This window comes from Nannospalax galili, unplaced genomic scaffold (genome assembly GCF_000622305.1).
Source record: "Nannospalax galili isolate Female #2095 unplaced genomic scaffold, S.galili_v1.0 scaffold273, whole genome shotgun sequence".
In the NCBI taxonomy this organism is placed as follows: domain Eukaryota; kingdom Metazoa; phylum Chordata; class Mammalia; order Rodentia; family Spalacidae; genus Nannospalax; species Nannospalax galili.
In genome coordinates, this window is record NW_008333887.1 from 2,548,204 (window position 1) to 2,557,155 (window position 8,952).

The 8,952-nt window shown below is 40.4% G+C and overlaps 1 protein-coding gene across 8 annotated transcripts in view; it reads right to left on the reverse strand.

Annotated features, from left to right (window-relative positions):
• Immp2l (inner mitochondrial membrane peptidase subunit 2) overlaps nucleotides 1–3,841 on the reverse strand; it is a 964,149-nt gene extending 960,308 nt beyond the window's left edge. For 3 of the 8 annotated variants that reach the window (XM_029561492.1, XM_029561491.1, XM_029561500.1), the window contains exons 1-2: nucleotides 3,613–3,640; nucleotides 3,317–3,389 (exon numbers count right to left, since the gene is read on the reverse strand). The gene's annotated coding sequence lies outside the window, so the exon portion shown is untranslated. Of the gene's footprint in view, nucleotides 1–3,316; nucleotides 3,390–3,612; nucleotides 3,641–3,679 lie in introns of those variants that run through there. The other 5 variants (XM_029561497.1, XM_029561496.1, XM_029561495.1 and 2 more) reach the window with 5 other exon arrangements.
• Between the last annotated feature and the right edge of the window lie 5,111 nt (nucleotides 3,842–8,952).

The following is an 8,952-nucleotide window of genomic DNA, read 5'->3' on the forward strand; positions in this document are numbered from 1 at the left end:
GTTTAAAATTTTCTCAAATGGGGTTGCAAATGGAAAAAAGTTTAAGCTCTGAGTTAGAGTACATATCACCTCTAATAGCATATGATGGATTTAAAAAGTTTTGGTACCCTGACCTGGAAATCCAAATGCTATTTGTTCTCCATTTTAGTAAATTCATTGTTAACATTGAAGAAAATAGACTTGAAAATGAGGTTTTTTAAATACAACATGTTTAAAAAACAAAAAGCAGGGTCTTATGTAGCCCAGGCTGGCCTAGAACTCGAGATTCTCCTGCCTCTGCTTCCTTAGCACTTGGGATTACAGGCATGAGCACCAAATTCAGCTCAACAGGTTTTTGAGCAAAGCTTTTCTTTTAAAAATATTTTTGCTTCTATAAAAACTCCCTATAAAAATTGCCAAAGATAGAAACTATTTCCCCTTGTTAGCTTGTAAGAACAATGACACTAGAAGGCACCTGTGGGAAATGTGCTTTTCTGACCAGGTGCTCATTTTCAGTGTGCTGTCATTTGAATAAAACATCATACTAGACCCAGTAGACCAGAGCTTATAATAGAAATGCCACAAACTACAGCAGTACAGCTGATATGCCTATAATCTACTGACAAAATGTACTCCTTAGCGAAGTGAAACCAGATGTCTGGTGTGAAATCAGATGTCTGCACACTTGTCTTTCTCAGCTTCCAAAGCAGTATTAGATACACTAAATACACAGCTTAGCTATATATTAAACCCACAACTTGGCAAAATCATGACAGTTTAGACAGAAAGCATCAGCATTTTTATTGTAATGCTTATAAACCAAAGACGGTGCTGAAATAGAAATACTAACTTTAAGCACTCAGTTAAATGTGGTAGTATGTCTCTCTCACTTTGGGAATGGTGTCAGAGCTTTTTAGATACATGATAGAAAACTTTCCCTTCATTTCTCAAGCTGACACTCCTTAGGCAGGACTGTAGAATGATATGATAAAGGGAAATCGAGCCACATCAGGTGTCAGTTCTTGTTCAAGAAATTCTAGGATAAGATACAGCAGACTACCTGCTCCAAAAATCATAAACCCAGGAGACTTAGCACCTATAGGAAAGTAGGTACTAGGGTGCCTTCAGCTGTATAAATCATAAAGAAAATCGTAAGAAAATGATGAGCAATCCGACAGAGAACCAGGGACAGCGAGTACCTATAAGCCAAGCACTGCTTTGTGCAGGTTCTGTTGTGTACATATTGTTCTATTTAGATGGATAATAAGTCAAGGAGCAGAAACACTGTAATTGATACTAGGTAACACAGATGCCACAAGGACTAGGATCCAAGCCTATAATTACAAGGACATATATAGAAGCTGGAAGCTAGGCATGGTGGCACACTCCTGAAATCTCAGCATTCAGGAGGCTGAGGCAGGAAGCCTGGGAATTCCGGGCCAGCCTGAACTACAAAGTAAAAACCTACTCAAAAACAAATCAAGTAAAATAATCGATGGCAGGGGTGGGCTACAGCTCTATGGTTGAGTAGTTACATAGCATGTGCAAGGGCTGTGTTGGATCTCGAGCACCTAAACCAATCAATCAATAAAAGACTATAAAAGGCATGGAGTATCCACATGAGGATTTGAGGGAGAGCCAGGACTAGTGGTAAATAGCCAAAATGGTGGAAAAGGAAAAAAATTTAGAATCTTATCCTTAACAGCAACATATATACATGTATGTATCATATCCCACGTTTGATACAGATTAATACATATTCAGCTAAATATGTGTGCATAATTAACATATGGTTGAGGATTTAGTGTGTACACGTGGAACTAAATTATTAGCAATCATTTGAAAGTGGGCTTATAGAAAGAATGAAGTTCCTTTCACAGTTTTATTTAATCCTAAATAACTTTGTTTTGACTTTATATAATCCTTGTAACTAGAAAATGACAAAATAACTTCTCTCACTTTAATAAAGAAATGAGGTGAAATGAACAGAAACCCACGCAGGCCTACTGCAATATTTACTTTACTGGGTTCATTATCCTTAGCTGTCTCCTTGTTTTCTCAAATTAGGCCTTCTTATCAAACTATTCAAAAGTTATTCTCATCTAGCTACTGTACTCAAACAATACATATATTGCACTGAAAAATGACAACACTATGCATTACGGGAAGCATATTGCCATTGTCAGTCACCCTTGAAAGTTTATCACTGACTCTACCAGTAAGGTGGAGTAATAGCTCTGTTCTCCCACAACACTGTGTATGTAAACCTGCAAACCACTAACATCAGTACTAGAGGGAAGGCCTTATACATGTGCACATAATTATTCAAGAAATCCACAGAAAACAGGTGAAATGCTTGTCCCCCCAAAAGCCACCTACAACAATTTCATTCTCTAGATCCTATTTTTGTAAGTGTTCCAACACATGGTAGAGAGGGTATCATAAATACCTACTCAATATTACATGAGCCCCTCGTCAATAAACAACCATGTCATAAATTCTGTGGACAGCTAACACTTGCTAACAAGGAAGGCATGTTGACAGGTGGCCTGTGCCAGGATCATCGTAGGGGGCAATTCTAGCTTCCTTCTGTAAGTATCCAAGAATGTGTTTTTTTACTATGCTCTTGCTTAAAGCTAACCTGAACTTAAACTCTTATCTGCATCGGATTATATATGACACAGAGGGGCTCCCAGCGTGAAAGGACCTCTGTTTCATCTCACCACATGGAGAATAGGGGAACTGTGCTAGAGAGGGATGCAAAGACCCAGGGAAGAACCAGTGAAAGGAGAAGCCACTGAAAATCGCTGTTAAGTTTCATAGGACTTCAATGTGCTGTTTGGTAACTTTCCAGGTAACTTTTCACAGAATGCTTGTGAGATGACATCAAAGCAAAAAGTTCTCCCCAGGCTCTTCTAAATTCTGAAAGAACTCAAAAGAATTTCAACACCTGACAACGCTATTGCCTTTGTGGAGTCCTAAATGATTTTTTTTTCTGTCGTCCTAGTTTAAAAACGTAAAGATCCCTTGGAGGGGTTCTTACTAATTACTAAGCAAGACCTTGATTCTCTAATACCCTATTTCTCAGGAACTGATGAAAGCTGGGCCCAGACAGAGATCACTTATCAAATCAATGTGCCAAGTTAAAAGAGGTTTTCAAAGGAAATGAGTTTTCCAGAAACGCGAAGAAGTCTTGGGCTTGGAATCTGTGACTTTTGAAAGTGCGTCTCCAGAGGAAATGTGGAATTTGGCCCCAAGTTCAGGGGACCAGCTCTGTTCTCCACTCTCATCAGATAAGAATCCTGGCTCCTTCCACCCCTGGTAGTTCCTTACTTACCCTTTCTCCCGCTCTTCCTCGGTGAGAAGGGGTAAGTGGTTATAGTGTGCCCTCGCCCAATTTGGCCAAAACCCTAAAAACGACAGAGACAGACAGGTTCTTTAAAATCCTGTGTTTCCAGACTGAGAGACGCCCACCAGCTGCCCAGCAGTCCCGGCAGCCGCCCGCAGCGCTCCAGGGACTGGCACCGCACGGCGCAGAGGTCGGCCCGGGTAGGACTGAGTTTCCTAACCCAGCAAGCGAGGACTAGGGACCCGAGCGCAGCCGCGCAGCCTCAGATCAACACGCGCACGCACACATGCTTGCGATGGCCGCAGGACTACCGACCGGGTGGGCCACCGACTCCCAGCCATGCCCACCCACCCGAGGCCCCGACCAGGCGAAGGGTCCCGGGAGACGCCAGGGGTCCGTCTCTGCCACCCCCGCAGCCTCACGGCCCCACCCGCCGTCCCGCTCCGCGCGCAAGCCCAGCGCACCCGCCGCGCAGCTCAGCCCAGGGGAAGTCCCTGCGGCAGGTCCCACCCTCCGCAAGCGGCAGGCCCCGCCCCCACGGCCGTGCTGGTCCCGCCCCCCGGCCCCCTGCGAGAGCCGCCATGTGAGACTCCGCCCCCGACGGAAATCCCGCCCCCGGATCCCCACCCGTGGTTGGCCCTAAACCGAGCGTTTGTTTGTGTTCAGTGCGTCCTAAGCAGTACTGAGGCGCCGAGAATTTAGACGCACTGGCTGCCACTCGTGGATAGAAGGCAAGGAAAAGCTGAAAAACCACAGGACACTGTCTTTAGTTCCTTCCTTTGGTTTAAGGTCAAGAACCGACTCCCGGCAGCTTCTGTTTTTATCTGCTCCAGTGCACACAGGAAACTATTCAGTTTTGCAGCTTATAGTTTTGCTGGCTTCAGAAGTAATCCAGAAGAGGTGGTTTACTTTGGAGGAACTACGATTTTTTAAAATATTTTATTTTTATTTTATGTGTATGAGCGTATTGCCTGCATGTATGTGAATGCATCCGTGTCGTGCAATGCCCCAGAGGTCAGAAAGAGGGCTTCGGATTCTCCTGGAACTGGAGTTAAGGACGGTTCGTAGCCGTCATGTCGGTACTGGGAATCGAACCTGAGTCCTCTGCAAGAGCAGTCAGTGCTCTTAACCGCATCTCTCTAGCCCCGAAACTAGGATTTTTAAACATAAGCTTTTGCCCTCAAATTGTTCGGTCTTAACTGGGTTGTGTGACCTAGTACCAAAAAGACATAAATTGATTGGGTTTCCTTTCTTGCCCCTCCCCCAATTGTAAATTTCCCGTTTCAGCCTTTATTTTCCTGGATACTGCCAATCATTCTCAAGTCACTTAGTACTAATATAAATACATGATGTTCTGGCACTCAGGATTCAAAATTAACCTTTAAAATGTAAGACTCAGGTTTCAGTGGGTTGTTAATTACAGGTGCAGGAATCTCCTAAACAGAAAAAGGTTGCTTTCCTGTACAAGACATAGGTGACAGTTTTTCTTGTCCTTAGCTGAAATGATTACTGCAACGTAAGCTCTTTGCCAGAGCTTAATGACTTAATTCAAGATTATAGCTTGAAGTCCCTTCTAATGACAGTGGGGGCCTATGTACAAATTGGCCTGGCCCTTTCTGGTAGAGGTATTTCAAATTAAACAGGACACTAGAAGCTGACAGTCTGGGATGGAATGTGCATGGGAAACAACAAAGACAAGTATGTGGGGCTTTTATTGCAGTGGAAAGTAAGCATACAAAAAGTGTTGCTGAGTAGACCTACTCCATCATTAAGATTCATCAGATATATTTAAGAAGCTGAGGTGAGGTAACCCAAAAAGGTTACATACCTTATGGGCTGGGCCCTCCCACATCAATCAACAGTCAAGAAATGCCCCGCAGACATGGCCCAGCCCACTGGACAGTGCTACCCCTGGGAAGGTGGGCCTAGGTTGCATAAGAAAGCTGACTGAGCAAGCCAGGGAGAACAAACCAGTAAGCAAAGTTCCTCCCAGGTCTCCAGTTCCTATTGAGTTCCTTCCTTGGCTTCCTTTGATGATGAACTGAAACCTATAAGATGAAATAAACCAACAAATACCAACTTCCAACAAATATCAGCTGTTTGTAGCACTCTCTTGTTATGCAAAGCATACACACATTCATGCATTGTTCTTAGTTAAGGGCAAGGAAGGGTCAGGAGCTCTATGTTTAGGTTACAGGAGGAGCTCAAGGCCTAGTTGATTTGTTTTCATTATAAACAAACTAAAATAAGATTAACTTTTTGTGTTCAAGGTTAAGTAAAAGTCATTTGTCCAGAGTGTGTCCATGTTGTAAAAAGTCATTCCCCAAGGACAAGGAATTGTGGAACGAGCCAATGCCAGCAAAAAAAAAAAAAAGTCATTCCCACATAAATCATTTTCAAGGGAAAGTGATGACCCCAGGCCTTATATCCATTTTACTGCTGTGGGGAAGTTACCTTTATATCAAATTTATCTGTACCCGCATCTGCTCCAGGTGAACTATTTGACAAATACAGAAACAAGAAGAGCAATCACATTAAGCTGTAAATGCACTGAGTACTCATCACAGACCACTTCCTTAACTTTGCCAAGGACATGGTGGCCCCAGATGATCGCTCCCTGAATATTTTCCTCTATACAGTAGTATAAACTGTTTGAGGTGGTTGGGAAGAGCCTTGCCCATGAAACTCAGTGTGATCAAGAAAACTGCTGCTATATGTACAATGATGCTTTTTAGAAAGAATTTGACACCAACATCCAATTGTGTGTAAATAAAAAGACCACTCAAATAGTTGAATACATCTTGCTAAACTTCTTACGCTCAAATCTCATCACTCTGTGGGCATTACTAGTCTAGAGCAGTATGTAGAAAGGATGAATGGAAAAGGACAAAATCTACTTATGCCTGAATGCAGCAGAAGATAGTCCAAATCTTCTCCATTTGTTGAGTAACCTCTGGAAAAGGGTTACGAAATTATTTGCTTCACAGAATCCATGGATGTATATTACATTCGGGCTTTTCCTGAGTTTGATGGGAATTGGTTCCAGAATGTTGCCTGCAAGGAGTGAAGATTGAAGAAGGTGATAAAACTAAGGAAAGTCATGAAGCAACTAAAAAGTAATTTGAGCCTCTGCTAAACTGGATGAAAGAGAAAACCTTAAGGACAAAACTGGAAAAGCTGTGTACTGTTCCTGTGCTCTTGTGGCCAGCCAGTGTTCATGGTCTGGCAGCATTGGGGGAACATGAAGAAAAAGCACAAACATACCAAATGGGACAGAAGATCTCTACAAATTATTATACCAGTCAGAAGAAAGCATTTGAAATCAATTCCAGACATTCACTGATCAGAGACATGCTTTGACAAATTAAGAAAAATGATGATAAAGTAGTTATGTATCTTGCTGGGCTTGTTGGAAATGGTGATTCTTCAGTTGGGATGTCTTCTACAACACACCAAAGTTCATAACTCCATGTACCTCCAGTTAAAGGGATCTGATGCCCTCTTCCGGCCTGTACGGGCACCTGCACAAATGTGATGTTCACTCACACAGATACACACATAAATAAAATAAATAAAGTTTTAATGAGAACTTTAAAGGCTTTCACAGCCAGGAGTAATGGCATACACCTTTAATCCCAGTACAGTTAAGGTAGATACAGAAGGATCATGAGTTTAAGACCGCCTAGGCTGTACAGAAATTAATAGTCCAGCCTAAGCTACATAGTTAAATACTATTTCAGAGTAAGAAAGGAAAGAAATAAGGGAGCAGGGATACAGGGAGGCAAGAGAAAAAAGAGATAGAATATTTCATTATATAAGCTATAGATGTCCATATTTGCTATATTAAATTTTTAAACAAAATCTTTAGAATTGTTTAGTAATTCATTTTATAAATCATCCCACTATGTTACTATAAAATCATTTTTATGAATAATGACATTTTTCAAAAAAAAACTGAGAAAAATTACATTTATTTTCTTTGTAAATCTCTTATCTGCTTTATTAGAACAAGTACACTCTCCTGTTCTGCTTTTGCATTCATTCTGTTCCAATATATTAATAAAACTATTATAAAGAAAATTGTCCTTATACAAATTCATTTTTTTCATAGTTGAAAAAATATGGAGGACCTTGCAAAATCCCTAAAAGATTTTCAGTTTCCTCTCACTATCCTCAGACCTCACATTGAGAATCATTGCCAAGTACCATTTTACATTCCATTCTTCAAATCTCAGGCATTTCCACACAATAGCCTACTAACATCTGAAATTATACCCCTTCATCAATTCCAAGGCAAAGCTCAAACCTGACAGCTCATATCAAACCACATTTCTAAAAATTTTTCAAAGCTTTTGCTGTATCACCTCTGAGGAAATAGATATTCTTAAATGAACTGATATGAAAACATTCAAGAGTCTATTTACCTATTTTATATATTACATATTTATATATAGTCTTTATATCAAACTTTTTGTAAAATTTTGAATATTAGTTGTACCATCTGAAAGATGAAATGTTAGTATATGGTTATTAAAAACTAATTTTAGATATAATCAATGGTGTGCATTTCCACAAACAATGTAAAAGTAAACTTAAAATAAAAATAAAATAAGCAATTATGGTTTTATTTATTACCCAAATTAACTTTAGTTCTTAAAGTTACTGCAGTAGAAAAAAATTAGATTTACATTTTATTTTTACTGCAAAGAACATCTTTTTGTCATATGTATGAGTGTTTTACCTGCATATATATAAGTGTACCCATGTTCTCAATGCCCACTGAAGCCAGAAAAGAAGTTATGGGTGGTTGTTAGCTCCCATGTGGGTGCTGGGAACTAAACTCAAGTCCTCTTCAAGAGCAACTAGTGCTCATAATGGCTGATCCATCTCTCCAGTCCCCCAAAATAACATCTTGCTGGGGGGGGGGGTTGGTTTATAATGCTATTTCCAATTAATAGATACCAGGGCTGGGTAAAGGAATGCCTCATTTCAAGTTTAGGACAAGATGTGTACAATAAAAGTAACATGTGGTACCACAAAGCAAGTAATCTTTCTTTTTTAAACTTTTATTTGGTGCGTATAAGTGTTATGCTTGCATATGTGTAAGTGCACACATGTCATGCAGTGCCCAAGGTGGTCAGAAGAGGGCATCGGATCCCTGGAACTAGAGTTACAGATGGTTGTCAACCATCATGTGGGTAACTCAGATTTGAACTCAGGTCTGCAGGAACAGCCAGTGCTCTTAACCCTTAAGCCATCTCTTGAGCCCCCAAACAAGGAATCTTTTAACAAATAAATATATCTAAGAAACATAGAAACCAAAATCAAAGGGCCCCTTTGGCCAAAGGTATGAAAATTTAAACATCAGAAAAAGTAACTGAATGCAGTTATCTGAAACATTATAGTAAAATCCATGAGTTCTTTTTTTATATAATTAACACAGGCACACACACACACACACCTACACAATCCACTATTTCTTTATGTTCCAAAGAAGAGAGGAGAAAAGGAAGGAGGGAGCAGACAGGAGGCATTATTGACACTATTTTGAGTAACTAATACAAATTCATTATCATAAAAGTATTAGTTTAAAGAAAACTAGAGCTTATATTGCCTTCCCTTTC